Genomic DNA, 689 nt, shown 5'->3' with positions numbered 1-689 from the left:
TTCAAATCCCTGGACCCGCAGCTATACTGTAGTTTTGCTTCTGGGTAGAATCCCAAACTAGAAGGGGCTTATTTTCCTATTTTGATTTAGATTTTATGAAAATGTCATGAGAACCAAGAAGACAGCAAAAATCTTGTAACAGCTGAGCCAAGGAGTTTTTCACCATTCAAGAAAAGGGGAAAAGTGTGGGCCTTTTAGGGCCAAAATTTAATGAGTGGCTTATGAGATAGCTTTACTACTGAAACTGAACCAAACAATTTGCTTTGATCTGGCCCAACCCAAACCTGGTACCCTCCCTTAAACTTAATCCAGCTCCAGTTCTGCAACCCCCCTTTTCAGGCGAGGCCTGCAATAGCATCACTGAGGAAATAGTTGTAGGGTCATTCGGAATATAGTTGTTGCCATAAGGTATCTCCAGAAGGCACCATATTTAGAACGCTAGACTAGGAATCAAGGGAATTGGGTTCTATTCCTGACAGGCTGCATGACTTTGGGCAAGTCATTGTGCCTTTTCTCTGTTTCAATTTCCCTTTCTGGAATGAGACTTTTTTTTTTTGTAAAGCACTGTAAGATCTGCACTATGTAAAACAGAAGTATTATAAATAGGCAGGTGAGAGGGTGGGGGGGGGTGTTTGGAGGGAGAAAGAGAAGACCACTATGTTATATGCACCTAAACATAATCTGTAAAT

The sequence above is a fragment of the Chelonia mydas genome, chromosome 3 (genome assembly GCF_015237465.2).
Source record: "Chelonia mydas isolate rCheMyd1 chromosome 3, rCheMyd1.pri.v2, whole genome shotgun sequence".
NCBI lineage: Eukaryota > Metazoa > Chordata > Testudines > Cheloniidae > Chelonia > Chelonia mydas.
Note: the sequence above shows the minus strand (reverse complement) of the source record.